The sequence below is a fragment of the Gastrolobium bilobum genome, unplaced genomic scaffold (assembly GCF_033153095.1).
Source record: "Gastrolobium bilobum isolate Gb01-03AN ecotype WA unplaced genomic scaffold, APGP_CSIRO_Gbil_v1 utg1988, whole genome shotgun sequence".
NCBI lineage: Eukaryota > Viridiplantae > Streptophyta > Magnoliopsida > Fabales > Fabaceae > Gastrolobium > Gastrolobium bilobum.
Genome location: NW_026897869.1, coordinates 56,686 through 75,161, shown reverse-complemented (window position 1 = coordinate 75,161; position 18,476 = coordinate 56,686).

The following is an 18,476-nucleotide window of genomic DNA, read 5'->3' as shown; positions in this document are numbered from 1 at the left end:
TTTTTTTCTTATATTTACTGTCTAACAAATCATGCCGATATAAAATGTTGATACTTAAAGATGACAAAATAGGTTCGGCCCGGAGGGCCGACCCACTCTGCCTGCCAGTACTTCCCCCTTTATATTTATTGTTTAACAAACCCATCTTTGTGTGGTTAAAATAATTGAATTTACTGTTATAAATATTTCAGAAACAAGCATCTACAAAATGAACAAATATATTATGATAAATGAAAGTCCATCTCTAAGAAATACTAAAAGAAGTCGGGTCAAACTACGTAATTTTTGAATGACCACGGGACAAGCTAATATAATGGCATTTGCATTTTATATCAAATGATCAAAGATGGTGCCTTTGCAAAGTCCGGTGGATCGTAAGTAATCACTAAGCCCATAGTTATAAAATTTTATACATGGAGTAGAGTTCCATTTGAACTATCAAAAAAATTAATTCTTATTGATTACTCAATTAATACTTATGCAATTAAGCTAATGAATAGTCATTTGAATTACCACATTCAACTTCAACTATGAAGTATTTGTTAGAATATTAAACATAATAACTCAAATATTTGCCAATTTTGTATGTACAAAAAGTTGGAGTTAAGTACCTAATAGTGTTGATTTAAATAAAATACAGAGATATACTTTTACGATTTGCGTTAACTTTTACAATATAGACAAACTGATTTCTTTTTCTTTGTGCATCGCACGAGTAATAAACTAGTATTATTAGAAAGGGATATCATACTCTCTCATCTCTCCATAATCCTTATATAAATCATTATTTTAATAAATTTTTACTTTTCTTATAGAACGTACCTCTTTCCTCAAATAAAAAATTAATCTCATCTTTCTGTTTAATGCACTCGTTGTTTTAATAAAGAATAGTCTCGAGAGTCAATGCCCTCAGGGTTATACCCAAAAAAAAAATCATGATTAAAAATATATTTGTTGTTTACATTGGAGACGCAACTATATCGGGCTTAGCATATTATGAATTGAAAATTGAAAAACTAGGACCAGAGAAAAAAAAATAAAAAAAAGGGATTGATAGTTGGACATTTGTGAATTTTGTAGTTGTTGTAGACCGGTCCACAGTCTTGGTTCATGAGCTGACATCTAAAGGCCTATTTAAGGTGTCACTCATTTGCTTTCTTAAATTTTTTTTACAAAAAATTAAGTTTGATTTTTAAACTCTTAATATTAATGTTTAATTAAAAGGATAAAAAAAACAAATAATAAAACTGACACACAATTTGAATCCATAAAAAGGAGGAGTGAGAGAGGGTGCCGGGACCATGATAAGTTTAACGAGGAGCACTTGAGTATATCGAAAAGAGAAAGGATGATGATTTGACATTTCACCATTAGCATTATGAAACATGTTCGTATAAATTTAATTAGTTAATGGTGAGTTTGTATCAGGAGATTTGACATCTCACCATTAGCATCACGAAACGTGTATTTGAGTTTATATCATGAGATAGTAGTTTCTCTTGGAGAAGAAAAAATCATAAACATTTTGGAAAACACTTAAAATTAATTTAAGATAAATTAGATATATAAATTTAAGTTTTTAATTTATTATTTTATCAGGAAAAAATAATAAATTAATTCATTATTACTTAATTTAAATTCAGTTTAAAACATATCCATTCAAATTTTTCAAAATTCATTTAGATTTGAAAATTTTCATATTTATTGCTTTTTGGAGATACAGACTTAGCTGTATGGAGATATCTTGCTTTTTAAGTATAGAGAATAAAATAGTGTGCATGTGTTTATATTTAATTGTGGGTACTTCGAGCCTTTGATGAAAGTGACTTGCTAGGGCTTTGCTTTCCAATGGAAAGCTTGGCTCGTTTTTACTGACTTTCCTTTCCTTTCTTTTTTCTAGTAGTATTTTTGACTATACTACCATTCCAACTTTTCACCAATGGGGCTGGGTAATTAGTTGATGACTAGTCACTTTCTCACTTTCTCTAACACAATAGCACGCGCTGACGTAAACCTTTGATTATGGGTTTCATTTCTCTGAGCAAGAAATTCGGAGATCCCAAGCTAGGTGAAAGTGACATCATGGAGAAGAACTGCAGTGGTGAAGGAGTTACAGAAGATGACCCTTCTTCTTGCAACATAAATCCCATGTAACAACAACAACAATCTTAGGATTTGGAAATAATGAAAGGGTGATGATTGTCAATACTAAGTGATCGGAACAGATCTTTATAACTCGGACGATCATGTGATCTTTCTCTACAGGTCAGAGTATCTTGCAGTTGGGCCGCTTTATCCCATAGGTCTTCAATGGAACGCGATGGGTGTTAGAAATTAAATTTGAATTTTGCCACTTATCTTTGATTCACCGCCACTCTAGAAGTCTATATCATTTGGTACCTAAATTTCTCCACCGCTAAAAGACTGCACCGTATATGGCTATTGATGGTGATATCAAGTTGATGCATTACACCGCCTGGCCGAAACATTCTAAGCCAAAAGTCGGTTGCTAGATGAAAATGGAAAGTTGTAGAAGTCCAAGTAGTTGTCATATAGCAAAAGTTTAAATATTATATTATATAATGTTAGAAGTGAGTCGGTAGACTAGCCTATATATAAATGTATGATTAGGTGTGGAATAAAGTATTAGAAAGAAAAAAAGAAGGAAGATAAAAAGAAAGAACAAAAAAGAAAGAACAGTGCTGCAGCACTAAGGAAGGAAAAAACAAAGTGACCGTGAGTGTTGTAATTTTTTCTTTTAGCCAGTTCAAATACAAAGAGATTTCTTCATTTATTATTCTTTTATTTTCTCTAAATTTCCAACAAGTGGTATCAGAGCCACGTTCGATCAAAGATGGCGGAGATGATACAACCACAGATTCCAAAGTTGTCAAAGAGTAATTATGGGAATTGGAGCATTCAGATGAAGACGTTGCTAGGTTCCCAAGATATATGGGACCTTGTTGAGGATGGATACATAGAGCCCGCCAATGCAGCTGCAGAAGCAGTTTTATCAGATGCTCAGAGAAAGATGCTTAAAGATTCACGAAAGAAGGACAAAAAGGCTCTTTTCTTAATTTTTCAAGGTGTTGATGAATCAACCTTTGAGAAAATATCAGATGCAAAATCATCCAAGGAAGCATGGGAGATTTTACAGAAGTCTTGCCAGGGAGTTGACAAAGCTAAAAAGGTACGACTCCAATCCCTAAGAGCTGAGTTTGAAAACTTAAAAATGCAGAATGCAGAGCCAGTTACAGATTATTCCTCACGAGTGCAAAAGGTGGCGAAAGAGATGAAAAGAAATGGAGAGACTTTAGATGATGTCAGAGTAATGGAGAAAATTCTACGGTCACTAACAAGAAAGTTTGATTATATAGTCACTGCCATTGAAGAAGCCAAAGACTTGTCAGTTATATCTATTGACGAGCTTGTGGGTTCTCTTCAAGCTCACGAGCAAAGAATGAATCTTAATGAAGGTTCTAGCAAATTGGAGCAAGCTTTGCAAAGCAAGTTATCCCTTGATGTAAATCAAGCCAGTAGCAGTAGCTATGGACGTGGCAGAGGAAATCATGGTGGATATAGAGGAGGTTTCAACACCCGAGGTGGATTCAACACTCGAGGCGGTCGTGGCATACGCGGTGGATATAGTCAAACAAATAGAAGATTTCAGACTGATGTTGTAGCATATGGACGTGATCAAGGAGGATATAATAATCGTGGTCGAGGTCGTGGTTTCGTGACCCGAGGAGGAGGAAGATTTCAACAAAGAGGTGATAAATCCCACTTGCAGTGTTATAATTGCAACAGATATGGTCATCTCAGCTATGAGTGTAGAGATGCTGCTAGAGTTGCGGAGAGAAGTCATTATACAACAACTGAAGAGAAAGATGATGAACCGACCATGTTGTTCACTTACAAAGGCGAGGAAGATAGTGGGAAAGATGTTTGGTACCTTGATACCGGAGCTAGTAATCACATGTGTGGCAAAAAGGAGTTATTCACAAAATTGAATGAGGAAGTCCAAGGAGAAGTTACATTTGGCGATCTATCAAAGATTCCAGTTAAAGGCAAAGGTAAGATTATGATATTCACAAAGAATGGAGATAAAAAATATATTTCAAATGTCTATTATATACCATCTTTGAAAAGCAATCTCCTCAGTCTTGGTCAGCTTTTAGAAAAAGGATATGATATTCATTTGAAGAATAATTCTCTCATTATGAGAAATCAGAAAGGAGAATTGATTGCAAAAGTTGATATGACAAGAAATCGTCTATTCAAACTAAACATCCAGACAAGTGCAATAAAGTGCATGAAGACTATCATAGAAGATAGTTCGTGGTTATGGCATCTTAGATTTGGTCATCTTGGATTCACTGGCCTGAAGCTGCTATCAAAAGCAAAGATGGTAAATGGATTACCAATGATAAATCAACCTGATCAGCTGTGTGAAGGATGCATGAGAGGAAAGCAACATAGACAAAGCTTTGAAGTTGGCAAATCATGGAGAGCAAAAAGACCATTGCAGCTAGTTCACTCAGATATAGCTGGTCCATTTGATATTCCATCTCTTGGAGGAAACAGGTATTATATTACTTTTATTGATGATTTCAGTAGAAAAGCTTGGGTATATATTCTTAAAGAAAAATCAGAAGCTCTTGAAAAGTTCAAAGCAATGACAGAAAAGCAAAGTGGTCAGTATCTGAAAACACTCAGAACAGATAGAAGGGGTGAATACACTTCCAAATTATTTGAAGAATTTTGTAGGCAACATGGAATTATTCATCAATTGACAGCAGCCTACACACCACAACAGAATGGTATAGCAGAAAGAAAGAATCGTACAATTCTTGATATGACAAGGAGCATGCTCAAAGAAAAGCATCTGCCAAGAACACTCTGGGCTGAAGCTGTCCAATGTGCTGCCTATCTATTGAATCGATGTCCAACAAAGAGTGTCAAGTTCAAAACACCAAATGAAGCTTGGAGTGGTAGAAAGCCAGAGGTAAGCTATCTAAGAATTTTTGGTTGCATTGCATATGCCCATATTCCAGATCAGAAGAGAAAGAAGTTAGATGATAAAGGAGAAAAATGTATCTTTACTGGCTACGAGCAGAGGAGTAAAGCTTACAGACTATACAATCCCCTGACAAAAAAGGTAATCATCTCAAGAGATGTGGAGTTTGACGAAACAAATTACTGGAAATGGAATGATGAAGAAAAAAGAGTAAAAGGCTTATTCTTTAAAGATGATGATAACTCAACAGAGCAAACAGTTGAAGCAGGCAATGATCAGACACCTCCACCAAGTCCTAATCCAACAACTCCTGCATCTACACCCTCAACCTCAGGAAGCAGTAGCAGTAGCAGTAGCAACAATTCAGGGGGAGCAGCAGCAAAGATGAGAAGCTTAAGTGATATCTATGATGCTACAGATCCGGTACAAACTACCCTTGATTATTCATTATTTTGTTTAATAGCTGAATGTGATCCAGTGACATATGAGGAAGCTGTAGAAGATGAAAAGTGGAAGAAAGCCATGAATGATGAAATTGCTACAATCAAAAGAAATGACACGTGGGAGCTTGCAACTACGCCTAAGAAACATAAGCCCATCGGAGTAAAGTGGGTGTACAAGACAAAGACTAATCAAGAAGGAAAAGTGGAGAAATACAAGGCAAGATTGGTAGCTAAAGGCTACAAGCAGAAATATGGAATAGATTATGATGAGGTGTTTGCACCAGTTGCAAGGATTGACACTATCAGACTTCTTACAGCAGCTGCAGCACAAAAGCAATGGAAGATATACCAGATGGATGTGAAATCAGCCTTCCTCAATGGTTACCTAGAAGAAGAAGTCTATATTGAGCAACCACCAGGTTATGTTAAAAAAGGAGAAGAAGATAAAGTCTATCGGTTGAAGAAGGCACTGTATGGATTGAAGCAAGCTCCAAGAGCTTGGAACACGAGGATAGATGAATACTTTCATAAGAATGGATTTGTGAAGAGTCCGTACGAACATGCTTTGTACACGAAGAAGAATGAAGATGGGGATATGATGATCGTATGTCTTTATGTGGATGATATAATCTTCACAGGGAATAATGCAGGTATGTTTGTTGAATTTAAGAAAGCTATGACTAAAGAATTTGAAATGACAGATATTGGAGAAATGTCTTATTTTCTTGGAGTTGAAGTAAAACAAACAGAAGAGGGAATTTATATGTTACAAAAGAAGTATGCAGAAGAAATACTGAGTAGGTTCAGAATGAAAGATTGCAAGCCTATTTCAACACCAATAGAAGCAGGAACGAAGTTGAAAGCTGAGTCAGATAGAGAACCAGAAAACCCAACACTATTCAAAAGCCTGGTCGGAAGCTTGAGGTATTTGACTTTCACTCGACCAGATATCATGTTTGCAGTTGGTCTAATTAGCAGATATATGGAGAATCCAAAGCAGGATCATTTCAGTGCAGCAAAGAGAATTTTAAGATATATCAAAGGAACCATCAGTCATGGATTATTCTATACACATTCCCAAGATTCAAGGTTAATTGGCAATGCAGATAGTGATTATAGTGGAGATGTAGATGATCGAAAAAGCACTTCAGGATATGCTTTTCATATTGGCTCAGCAATATTTTCATGGTCATCAAAGAAACAACAGACAGTTGCTCTATCATCATGCGAAGCTGAATACATAGCCGCAGCAGCATGTACGTGTCAAGCGATTTGGTTAAAAAATATTTTGAATGAATTTCATTACGAGCAAGAAGGTCCAATTACTATATACGTAGATAACAAGTCTGCTATATCACTTGCAAAGAATCCAGTCTCCCACAGCCGAAGCAAGCATATTGACACAAAATATCATTTTATTCGGGAGCAAGTTAAAAACAAAGTTGTGGAATTGGTCTACTGCAGAACTGAAGAACAATTGGCAGATATTTTTACGAAGCCATTGAAGACCGATGTGTTCAACAAACTCAAACATATGATTGGTATGCAAAGTCAAATTTGAGGGGGAGTGTTAGAAATTAAATTTGAATTTTGCCACTTATCTTTGATTCACCGCCACTCTAGAAGTCTCTATCATTTGGTACCTAAATTTCTCCACCGCTAAAAGACTGCACCGTATATGGCTATTGATGGTGATATCAAGTTGATGCATTACACCGCCTGGCCGAAGCATTCTAAGCCAAAAGTCGGTTGCTAGATGAAAATGGAAAGTTGTAGAAGTCCAAGTAGTTGTCATATAGCAAAAGTTTAAATATTATATTATATAATGTTAGAAGTGAGTCGGTAGACTAGCCTATATATAAATGTATGATTAGGTGTGGAATAAAGTATTAGAAAGGAAAAAAGAAGGAAGATAAAAAGAAAGAACAAAAAAGAAAGAACAGTGCTGCAGCACTAAGGAAGGAAAAAACAAAGTGACCGTGAGTGTTATAATTTTTTCTTTTAGCCAGTTCAAATACAAAGAGATTTCTTCATCTATTATTCTTTTATTTTCTCTAAATTTCCAACAATGGGGGTGTACCTGCAAGACACTCCGATGCTCAAGTCAGTTATGGTTCAAGCATGTTTAATTATGTAGGAGAAGATGATGTACCTTAGTGTTGATACATGTACTTATAGTGGAGAGATGAACAGCTTGGGAAGATGTTACTTAGTGATCAAGTTTGCTTTGTCTTGGAGGCAAAGTAATAGAGCTGCCATGTTTAATGTTGAGGAGCTTGATGACATAAGACCATTAATATTATGCAGCTTGATGGCTGTCATGGAGCTTGTTGTTATAGATGAGATAGCAACTTGTGGAATTTGCTGTCTGTCATGGTTCTTTTAAAATTATAGAGCTTGCAGCCTTTTTGGACTAAGGTTTTGTTTCATTGTAAAGGCTTTAGACTTGGGCCTTATATTTGTATAATATTTATCCAGATCACTGAGAAAGAGGCGGCACAATGGAGTCACAGATAAATTTGATTAAGTTGGAAAGAAAAAAAAACCTTAAGGCTCATTCAGATAAAAACATCACATTTTACAACAATTGGGACTTAGAAGAAGCCAATGAATGCGGAACGACGAAGAAAACACAAATTCAAAGCACAACATTTAGCAAAGAAATTTTTGCGGTTGACTTGTGCAGATCCCATAATATAAAAGGTTTACGTCATTGGCTCGTGTTGCGTAGGGTGGCGCACACAACACAAAAAAATTGACCGCGCGGTGACATCGTTCATATGCATCGTTATCTGAATATCATTATCCGCGCAATTATATCTATTGGCTCCATGTGTTAAATAACACGAACATGAAATGCGAACCTATTGGCTTGAGTGGTCCTGATGATTATAAATATATCTATTATTACATACAGGCAAGGATGAAAATATGGTCTGGGGAGGACCTAAAGGTGTTGTTTTTTTGCTCGATATTAATTTCTATAAGAATTGTGATGTCTATTGACGGCTTTTTGATCCTTATAACCCTTTATTAATAATTAATTACCAAATTGACCTTCATTATAAACTATTTCAAAAATTTAACCTCCCCAAAAAACATAACACCAATCTGCCCCTGTTTGACCGTTGACCACCAAGCCTACCCGGGTACACCCCTCCCTACCCGGGTATTTTTTTGAAAATTCATGCCTACCCGGGTAGGGAAGGATGTACCCGGGTATATTTCTTGACATCTGAAAAATTGCTTGAATTATTTACCCGGGTAGGAAGGGGTGTACCCGGGTAAATCTCGATCACAAAAAGCATATCTTACAAGCCACTTCAAGCACAACCACTCCTCCTCACAACTTGTCCATCACGGCCAGAATTTTCCAAATAATAATCCTTCGATGCAACAGATTCCGAACAAGGAACCATTTCATCTGCTGCTCTTAACTGCTCCCCCGAACACAAGCACTTCATTATCTTCTGCAATCTCCTCCCCTGCCTAACCTTACTCCTCCCCATGCTTTCTCTCTTCACTCAAACCTCTCCGCCATACCACTGCCATACATTAAATTTAAACCACAATCATCACCACACAAAAAAAGACTCTTCTATGCAATTAATTCATATAAATTTTACCGAAAGTTCTAATTTGTTAGTTACCGATAGTTTCCTGTTCTATTAGATTCAAATTTTGATTTGTCTTTAATAAGAAACTAATAACGCTATAATCAGAATAAGAGAAGTAACATCACGGAATTGAAATCGACGCACAACGATTCAACAGCTATTAAATAAATAATAAAAATAATTATGTTCTACATAATTTACTGGTGAATTCAGCTGAAGACACGGTTATAGAACTCGGAAATACAGAGATAAAAATAATGGAAATGGAAAACGAGTAGAGAGAGAAGAGTAATCAAATAAATTCACCTTTTGATTTTGGAGAAAGAAAAGCAGAGGAATGAAGGGCAAGGAACATGAACAATAATGGCCATTGCTGAATTTTCTGCAATCAAAGGCACCTTTGAATGCTTTGAGTCAATTAAAGCATTGAAAACTGTTTTATCCTCTTTTTTATCGAGATTTACCCGGGTACACCCCTCCCTACCCGGGTAAATAATTCAAGCAATTTTTCAGATGTAAGAAATATACCCGGGTACACCCCTCCCTACCCGGGTAGACATGAATTTTCAAAAAATACCCGGGTAGGAAGGGGTGTACCCGGGTAGTCTTGGTGGTCAACGGTCAAATATGGGCAGATTGGTGTTATGTTTTGTTGAGAGGTTAAATTTTTGAAATAGTTTATAATGAAGGTCAATTTGATAATTAATTATTAATAAAGGGTTATAAGGGTCAAAAAGCCTCTATTGACTCAAAAGGTGGTAGAGTGCGCGTGTTAATAAAATGCTGCCCATAAAAATTGTTTGAATTTTATCTTGTATCTCAGTCCAGTGTATTAATAAAAATAAAATAAAAAAGTCATAAATGAGGGACCATGATTCTTTCTAAAATAAAGAGAAAAAAAGAGGGTGGAAATTAAACAGACTAGCTAGCTAATTATTATTAGGTGTGTTTAAGTATATATATGATATTTCATAATCAAGGGAATGCATTTTTGATTAGCCAGAGTGTCTGACTGAAAATCTTGATGAGATACCTGAGCGAACTTAATGAAAGTTGGAAGATGGGGAAACAAGGCTGAAAATCAATGACTAATATTTTTTGAAATATGAAAAAGTCATAATATAAAAATACCACACTTTCATGGCGAAGATTGAATCCTGAATATGCAATTATGGTGTAATATTTGTCACAATTATCGTGACTTAATGGTGAATATTATAAAATTAATGGGAAAAATATGGGTTGAAAAGTGAAAACCCACCAATTGCACTTGGAAATCATGAAAATTGATCCACTTTAAGAAATACTTTGTTTAAATAATAATAATAATAATGTAATTGGAAGGGTCAATCCTTCTTATCCGTGCCCATTTATTTTAAACAACCAAGCCAGTTCAGTTCACCGTTCACGAGCTTGTTGGCTAAGCATAGCATAGCAGTATGTCAGAGATCATTTGCTGTTCTATGAGAGTAAAATTGAAAATGAAATTTCCATTAGTGGGAAAATTAGGAGTGAGTAGGTTGATAGACTAAGAGCCTGTTTGGATCCTCTTATTTTTAAGTTAGAAGCTACTTATAAGCTAAAGCTAAAAAAAAGAGCTTAAAAAAATAAGCTAAAAGCTGTTTGAAAATTACATAAAAGTTTTAGCTTAAAAATTACTTAAAAGCACATATTTCAAGAAAATTATCTCTTTCTATCTTTATCACTCTTTATTTTAAAAAAAAGCACACAATTCAAGAAAAACAGATAAGAGCTTAAAAAAAAGCTCCTCCTAAGAGCTTTTAATTTTCAGCTTTTTTCTTCATTATAAAAAAAGAGCTTTTCGTTATAAGAGCTTTTCCCAAAACCTGTTTGGCCTAGCTTATGCTTATAAGTAGCTTGTAGCTTAAAAAAAAAAGATCCAAACCGGCACTAAGTAATTAAAACCCTATCTATGATGCTTCATTATTTCCAATTTAAGCATGCTAAGGCTAGCTCTGTGCTTCTCTCCCAATGCTGGTGCTGGGTTCGAACCACCTCTATTTAAGCACACTATGCTGGGTCCTTTGAAGATAAACAAACCCAACAAGCCACTTAAGATATCTTTTAATTAGCACCACCCCGATTTCATGGCCACGCACTACAGCGTCCCGTTCCCCACCCCTACCAGCAGCAGCCGGATAACCACAAGCAATCTGTTGAAGATCCTTGGGATCAGCTTATCCATCATTATGGTCTGCACTCTTCTAAGAATTATGGATCAGCTGATCCAAGGATCTTCAACAGACTCTGGCCAAATGCAAAGCCATCTGCTGGGGTGGCTGCAGCAGAGGAAATGAAGGCGGCGGCGGCGGCTGATCAGGAGCAGGAGGTGGAGGCGGCGTCTGACGAGACGGAGGCCGAAGATGAGCATCCCCTGCCGTAGATGATATATATATATTGTAATCACGTTAGTAATATATTAAAATCTCTAGTATCATATTTCATCAAGCCTATATATACTGTCTCATACTCTCATATATAAATATTGTAATTTTTTGTATCATCAATCCTATCTCAAAATTAATGACTTTTTAACAATAATGTTTATTCTTTAATTGTTAATTTTATTTATTCATTTTCACTCCAATGAATCAGTTGCATATTTTGATTAAAAATATTTTGATGACTATATAATAATATTTATAACTTTCTTAAGTATATTTGTCGAGTTTTCGAAAAAAATTAAGAGTCACAATTCCTCTAGTACTCTAAAAAACCTGTCAGGGTAAATAACTACATGAGTTTCTAGCTACTGCACACTTTTTAAATAGAAATTAGATAAATAGAAAATATCATAGACAGAGATATGTTTGAATTTGGGAAAAAAAAAAACTATGTTATTAAAGTAAATTTTTAAAAATTTATTTTTTTGCGCACAAGGAAAATTTTGAATTTACAATTGGTGTTTTTTTTTCTCAATTATGCAAAGTGAATTTAATTTATTAAAAATAAGAGATAATAAATTGTTCCTAATTTCATTTAGAGAATATCAATTAATATTAACTGATTTTTTTTTCAAAAATATCAATGATATATTAAAATTCCTAGTAGCATAACATAAGTTTATAATATAATTACTATATATATAAATTATATATAGGGTATATATTTATTATTATTTATTTATAATTTATATATTTTTTATTTTATTTTATTTTATTTTTCAGTATATATATTTTGAGGTGCATTAATTTTAACTCGTGAGTAAATCACAATCCAATCCACTTGCTCATTGAGTTTTTAGACTAGGGCTAAAAATAGCTCTCACACAAAATGAATTTTATGATTTAGGACCAAGTAAAAGGCTTTTGGGGTAGACCCTTAAAACTATGGCCAAGGGGCATTATGACAGCTCTGATAAAGATGTAAAAAGAGGTGGACTTCAGGGGTAACATGTGAATACTTTGAACAAAACTATTACATCATCTTCAGCTAACTTCACAATATTTTTTTTTTCATTTTTTTATTTAATGATAATAGAATTTACTATGTTAACGTGACTGTGATACGAAATAAGTCTTCTGCTACAGCAGAACTTATTTCCCCTTAGTTGTTTTCCACTTTCCTAGGCCACCAAACAAATATTAATATGGTTAATGCTCTTCATACTTAAATCTCTCATAAAATACTCACTCTTTATCTATTATTAGATTTGAAAAACCTCCTTTCAAAAGATTAAGGGTGTATCTATTCTTTTCAATAAATTAATACCATAATACACTTCAACTTTTTTTTTAAAAATTCAACAAATATCCATTAATCTGGTTTTAGGTTTGAGTTTGCGAGCATAATGATTATTAATGATAAATGTGCCTAGTTTCATGACAGTTACTGTAAAGAACTTTGGAAAATTGCACATACCCATTTTTGGTTTACTTTTTTGTGTCTTTTTTTTTTAATTCCACTTTTTTTAAAGTGGGGGACGATGAAGCTCTGATACCAAGTAAAGAACCTTGGGATACATCACTCCAAAAGCTAGCTCAAGGGGTGAGAGTGCCAAAGCCTTATAAAGGCCATATTAGTTTCCCATTCAATGTGAGATTATATATCTCAACAGTTACAATTAATGATAAATATACCTAGCTTACTGGCAGTTACAACTCAAGATTACATCTTATCATGCTCACTAAAGCCTATAAAATACCATATTCTTATTCAATGAAACACTACTCGTTCTCGTAAATGTCCTGTTTATTTGTACTGACATTGGAGTGAGATCAGGAAGCTTCCCTCCCATACGTGTATACGCGTACATGTACTACATGGATATATGAGAGAGAGAGAGAGAGATAACATTATATGGTCTTAACCTATATATCATTTATTGTAATGTTATCATATACCTTAAATTAGCCACGTGTGTTCAATCAACAATGAAAAGTCCAATGACAGAACCAGTTGAAGATGCTTACATAACGTTTAAGTGGATTTGGAAGATAAGGCAAACTCGATATGCTCCCTGATTAAGAGTTTCCAAGTTCATGGTACAAAGGACCCAATTAGACAGTCTCCATCAGACAAGGAAAAGGAATTGTTCGTTTTCCAATGCCAGCTCTGCTTTTTCCCCCATTTGCCCCTAAATTTGCTAGTCTGTAGAACTAAACATGCATGTGGATGATGTGATGATCTTCTTTGTGTCTATAAAAGATATACTTAACTGTCTTTCATAAGTAGCCACAAATAGTTTTGCACAAAAAACGAAAGATAACTAAAACAAATGAACATATATGATGAAGGAAAAGAAAAACTTAGTTGACCGGACAGGAAATCGTTCTATTTTAAAAAATTCACCCTGATGGAATCTGTTTGAGAGAATGTTGACTTTTTTTTTATAGAAACCAGCCTGCCTCATATGGGTTCAGTTGCTCTAGATGAGTTTATATCATTTGACTCTTGTTTAACTAGTTAAAGCATGCTTTATATGTATTAAACTTTTGATCCAAGTAACAATTTGAAGTTGGTTGTATATGCAATCTGTAACTAAAGTGGTCTTAAATTGAAACAGATCAATAGTTTTTAGATTGTTTTCTCTGTCTCCTGATTATCATAGTTCTTACCCTTCTTTTTTTTATACAAGTTCTCACCCTTCTTAAAGCTACGTTTTGAGATATGAGATGTAATATTGTGATTATTAAATAACAGAAGTTGCTGTCATTCGCAGCTGAATGATATATAAAATTGGGTCTATTATATAGACCAAGATTTACAATTGGTTACATCAGGAAATCAGCTAAACTTAAGGAACAGAAAGCATAAATCAAGCTAATCTATTTACATCAGGAAATCAGCTAAATTTAAGGAACAGAAAGCATAAATCAAGCTAATCTATTTACATCAGGAAATCAGCTAAAACTAAGGAACAGAAAGCATAAATCAAGCTAATCTATTTTAATATACAAGGTAACAAACCGTGATAGTTACAATCAGGATCCTAACAAATTAATGCTACTCTAATACTCCCCCTCAAGGTGGAGCATGGAGGGAGGAGATGCCCAACTTGGAAGTCAAAAAATCGAATTGTTTGGATCCAAGTGCTTTGGTCATAATGTCTGCGGGTTGAGAACTAGTGGGGATATGTTGAGTAGAAATAGTCTTGCTGAGAAGATAGTCCCGAACAAAATGGCAATCTAACTCGATATGCTTGGTACGCTCATGGAACACTGGATTAGAAGCAATATGAATAGCAGACTGACTGTCACAAAACAGTTGCATAGGGGCTGCATGAGGAATATCAAGAGAGCTGAGAAAAGACTTTAACCAAATAAGCTCAGAAGTCGCAGCTGCCATGGCACGGTATTCAGCTTCAGCAGAGGAGCGGGATATTGTGTTTTGCTTCTTGGTTTTCCAAGAAATAGGAGAATGTCCAAGAGTAACAAAATAACCAGTGACTGATTTTCGAGTCAAGGGACAACTAGCCCAATCCGAATCACAATAGGCACGAAGAAGAAGATCACTGTCAGATCGAAGAAGGAGTCCTTGGCCAGGATTGGACTTAATGTACCGAAGAACACGAATAGCCGCATCGTAATGTATCTGCATAGGATGCTGCAAAAACTGAGAAAGTGTGTGAACTGCATAACTAAGTTCTGGTCGTGTAATCGTGAGATATACAAGACGGCCAACAATACGTCTATAACGTTTAGGATCATCAAACGGAGGTCCTTCAGCAAGAGCAAGCTTGTGATTGGGATCCATAGGATAAGCAACCGGTTTACAACTTTGAAGTCCACATTCCTTAAGAATATCCAAAGCAAATTTGCGTTGAGTAAGAAACAAACCGGTCTTGCTTCGAGCAAATTCAATGCCAAGAAAATACTTGAGGGGACCAAGATCTTTGATTTTAAACCAGGTTTGTAAATGAGCTTTGACACGGTCACAGAGAGAAGGATCACTACCTGCCAACAAAATATCATCTACATAGACAAGTATAGCAACATAATGGGAACCAGTCGAGTAAGTGAACAACGTATAATCAGCACGAGACTGAACAAAGCCGAAACTGAGGAGAGAACTACGAAGCTTAGCAAACCAATTTCGTGGGGATTGCTTGAGACCATAAAGTGAACGTTGAAGCTTACAGGCGTGACCAGACTTGGTTTGGGAGAAACCGGGAGGAAAACGCATAAAGACTTCTTCATCCAAATCGCCATGGAGAAAGGCATTTTGAACATCCAGCTGAAAAATGCTCCATTTTCGAGCTACAGCTACAGATAAAAATGTACGCACACTTGTCATTTTAGCCACCGGTGCAAAAGTCTCAGTGTAATCTTCTCCTTCGATCTGATTGTTCCCAGCAATAACCAGACGCGCTTTATAGCGTTCAATGGTTCCATCAGAATTGTACTTGATGCGGTACACCCACTTACATGGAATAGCTTTCTTACCAGAAGGGAGAGGTTGAATTTGCCAAGTATGATTGGCTTCCAATGCATCAATTTCGGCTTGCATGGCTTTCTGCCAATGAGGATATTGCATAGCCTCTTTAAATGATTTGGGTTCCAGGTTACTATCCACGGCGGCAAGAAAAATCTGATGGTGCGAAGAAAATAATGCATTAGAAACATAATGATCAATGGAATATTGAATACCTGAGTCGATTGGAGAAGTGGAGAGACGAGGAAAGGGTGTAGTCATTGTGTTGCATACATAATCCTTTAAATGAGATGGGGGACGTCTGGCACGCTGTTCACGAATATCTGCCACAGATGCAGTGTTGGGTTCTGTCAACGGAACCGGTGAACCAGGGACATCCGTGGATGAAGTAATAGAACCCGGAACTGGGGAGGACGAACTCCCCCTGTCATCAAGCTCCGCTGTGGGAGTATCAATAGCAGTAACAGGTGCCACATCATAATCGGTGAAGACAGCTTGTGGTGACGGTACATGGACAGAAGGTGCAGATGAAGTTGCAGCCAATGGAAAAATAGTTTCATGAAATAAAACATCACGAGAAACAAATATTTCATGAGTGGAGATATCCATGACCTTCCATCCTTTTTTGTTGAAAGGGTAGCCAACAAACACACACTTACGGGAGCGAGGAGCGAACTTGTCATGTGGTTTGGGTAAAACAGTAGTGTAACATAAACTCCCAAAGACCCGTAAGTGATCATACTTTGGTGGAGTGCCATGCAAAACTTCATAGGGACACTGACCACCAAGGAGTGGAGTCGGTGTCCTGTTGATGAGGTGAGCAGCGGTCAAGATGCATTCTCCCCAAAGAGATATAGGTAAGTGACCATCAAAACGCAAAGCACGAGCCACGTTGAGGATGTGACGATGACGACGTTCAACGCGTCCATTTTGCTGTGGGGTGTAAGTGCATGATAATTGATGATGAATACCGTAGGATGAGAGAGCCTCTTGGACTACAGATGACAAAAATTCAATCCCATTATCACTCTGAATTCGCTTAACAGATGCATCATATTGGGTGCGAACCAAGTGGAGAAACCGAAGTAAACATGTGGAAGTTTCAGTTTTATTGCGCATCAAAAAAATCCAAACATGTCTACTAAAATCATCGACTACAGTTAAAAAATAGCGGGCACCAGTTGTAGATGCCATATGATATGGCCCCCATATATCACAGTGAAGTAAATCAAAAGGATGTAAACAACGTTTATTATTAATAGGAAAAGGACTTCGTGGTTGTTTGGCTTTACAACAAACGTCACAAGGAGCCAAATTATTTGCATTGGAAATAAAAGGTAACAAAGATAAATAACGGGAAGATGGATGTCCTAGACGACGATGCCATAGTGCTGCAGAATCTGACGTACTGGCAACATGAGCAGAAGCTGATGATGCACACAATATATACACCCCTTCTCGTTCAACACCCGTTCCAATCGTCCTCTTCTGCTTTAGGTCCTGTATCAAACAAACAGAATTAACAAACAATGCCAAGCAAGACTGGCGCAGAAGCTGAGATACAGAAATCAAATTACAAGCCAACGAAGGGACATAAAGAACATTGGAGAGATGAAGAGAAGAGCCCAAAGTAATGCTGCCACATTGCGTAGCAATATCATGAACTCCATTCGGCAGTCCCACAGAACAAGGAGAAATAGAATGCACATTGGATAGATAGGAGAGTGTGTCCGTCATGTGTTGGGATGCACCACTGTCGATGATCCAAGATGGGTGTAAAATCTTACCCGTAAGTTTATCAACTGGAGGGGCAGAAGAGACAGCCAAGGACATGAGATGTTGTAGAACTTCTGGTGTAAAATCTGCCATGGAGATGGATGCTGATGACGGCGCAGAAGGAACCGAAGGCAGAGAAGTATGAGCAGCCCGAGCAGATAGTGGGTGAGATCGTGCAGTGGATGAACGACCACGACCACGGCTTCGTCCAGGAGGAGGGCTGCGTCCAGGAGTGGGGCGATCTGGGTAACCAATCAGCTGATAACATCTTGTTATGTCATGATAAGGTTTGCCACAGTAAGTGCATGTGACTTTAGGTTTGGAAGAATCTCCTAGTTCTTTGGAGACAGTACCAGGCGTTGCATATCCCATTGCATCAGAAGGAGAATCCTGAGATCGGACCAATGCCTTGTGCGTTTCCTCTTGAGCTACCATAGAGAACACCCGATTGATACTTGGGAGTGGAGTGGTATTGAGGATTTGGGTAATAAGACTACCATAAGTAGTGTGATCCAGACCCATAAGGAACTGATAAATACGATTGTTGTCATCCTCAGTAGTAACAGATTTAGAATCCTCAGGATTGTCGGATGGGTGCAGGTAAAAGGGTGACTTAGAATCAGAAACCTTGAAGGTTTTAGGTGCGGAAGTCATGATGAAAAAAAAAATGAAGGCTTGTTGATCGTCAAGCTCTTGATACCATAACAGAAGTTGCTGTCATTCGCAGCT